General features: G+C 39.5%; 1 protein-coding gene across 1 annotated transcript in view; it reads left to right on the top strand.

Annotated features, from left to right (window-relative positions):
• The first annotated feature begins 753 nt into the window (after positions 1–753).
• The window catches only part of LOC107704098 (anoctamin-10-like), a 47,866-nt gene continuing 46,618 nt past the window's right edge, over positions 754–2,001 (top strand). The window contains exon 1 of the mRNA XM_016506945.1: positions 754–1,203. The gene's annotated coding sequence lies outside the window, so the exon portion shown is untranslated. The remainder of the gene's footprint in view (positions 1,204–2,001) is intronic.

Here is a 2,001-nt window from a genome sequence, read left to right as displayed (position 1 = left end):
CGCATTAAATATCGCATGCGATTTATCGTGCAGCCCTAATTATTAATCACATCTGCAGTGTAGCAGCAGGCAGACACAAAATAATGCACACACGTATGTTTTGTACCTTTAAGGTGACTTTCCATTCACTTACATTGCTTTTATATTGAACCAATGATATTTCCTACCTATTAACCCCAAACGTACCCCTAAACCTAACCTTCACAGAAAGCTCTTTGCATTTTTAGATTAATTAAAACATCAACCATAATCTAAATATGTGTGTGTGTGTGTGTGTGTGATATAATGAATAAAAATGGAAACTTGACTGTGCAGAAAAATAAGTACACCTATTTTTCTATGAAAAACCACGATTGTCCCTTATTTTCCTTTTCTGAAGTTGGCAACCCTACCCATAACCATTTCAATGTCCATTGTAACTCTGTAAACTGTTTACACATAAGTTAAATTGACCTAAATATATGGCAGAAATAGTGGTAATGTAACCATTCCGAGTTACGACCCATTTAATAAGCCAGTGAGTCAGTTGGCTGACTGATCCAGACTGATTCGCGAATCAATTCAGAGCAATAACTTGAGATTTGCATGTAGCCTGGGTTGCGAATCAATTCAGACTGGTTCATTAGAAAGAACCGGTTCAAAAGAGTGATTCACTCACGAATCGGACAGCACTAGCATTGATCACGTGATAAAGAATCAAACGTGAACGCTGATCTAGACTTCCTAGCTGGCTAGTGAGTGATTATTACCAGCGTTAAATGTACAGCTCAGAAGTCGTTTTCACTGCATACGTGTTGTTTGAAGGCGCAAAATAATTTTCATTTTCTTTGATGCTAAAACGCATTTATAACGGTGTATGGCGTTTACACGAATAACTCTTAAGAGGATCTATTTCAAGTTCATATAGGCCTACTGGTTGTCTGCGTAATTAAACCAGTGTTGTCAAATCACTTACAGTTGCATATGCAAGTGTTTGTATAACAGGTTTGAACGGTGGGTGGGTGTGATCTAGAATTAGGGCTGTGTCATCTCGATGACGTGGAGGAACTCAAGTCAGCCTTAACTTTAAACCTCTCTGTCTCATACAGTTAAATTAAACACAAATTAAATCAAGTTTTTTAAATCAACTGGCTTGAATGGGTCTCTAAAGCGCAGGACTGACGTCTGTTCGCTTTCCGGACAGCTGATCGCGCGTGCTACACTGTGAGTAGAAATAGTTTTCATGTCAGTGGGGTTTCAGGCCTGACATACGGCTTGTGTCTTTAATATGTTACTATACAAACATTTAAGCGTTGCAAAGTGGTAACAAGAGTGGCATTTGTGAGTTATCTATCCGTATAAATGTAAACGGGATCACATATAGTCTTTGTATGTTTCCTTGTCGAGCATGCATGTTTAGCTCCGCCCAATAATCTGTCAATGAAGTCAAACCCCGTTGACTGTCATTCAGTCAGGACAACCAAAGAAATGTGTAATGCAATGAGAATCACATGCTGTTTTTTCAGAGACATGTCCACAAACTCTGGGTTATTCCTGCAGGTTTAGTTTTAAAGAGATCTTCTTTGTTGTCGGTTTTCTTGCCACACCTTTTCATGCAATGTGGAATGTTACTTGTCTGGAGTTTTTTTTTTCTCTCTCTCCAGAATTGCATGTTTAAGAATGCATGCATCTTCAAATGGTTGATGTTATGTTGAACATATATAGAGACGATCCCTTAGCATATGCATACATGCATTATTAATAGGACTGCACGATAAATCGCATGCGATATTTAACGCGCATCTTATCAGTAAAGCCGGTTCTGTAATCAGCGGTAAATCTCCATCACCTGCGGGCTTTCACATTGAGCAGCATTAACTACACAGAGCCGTTGTTCACTGACGAGCTGCGCAAAACCACGTTCATATTCGCGCGATTTTTTGCGCAGCTCATCAGTGAACACCGGCTCTGTGTAGTTAATGCTGCTCAATGTGAAAGCACGCACGTGATGGAGATTTACCG

This window comes from Sinocyclocheilus anshuiensis, unplaced genomic scaffold (assembly GCF_001515605.1).
Source record: "Sinocyclocheilus anshuiensis isolate Anshui unplaced genomic scaffold, SAMN03320099.WGS_v1.1 scaffold1272, whole genome shotgun sequence".
Classification (NCBI taxonomy): domain Eukaryota; kingdom Metazoa; phylum Chordata; class Actinopteri; order Cypriniformes; family Cyprinidae; genus Sinocyclocheilus; species Sinocyclocheilus anshuiensis.
Note: the sequence above shows the minus strand (reverse complement) of the source record. Positions and strands in the feature narration are given on the sequence as shown.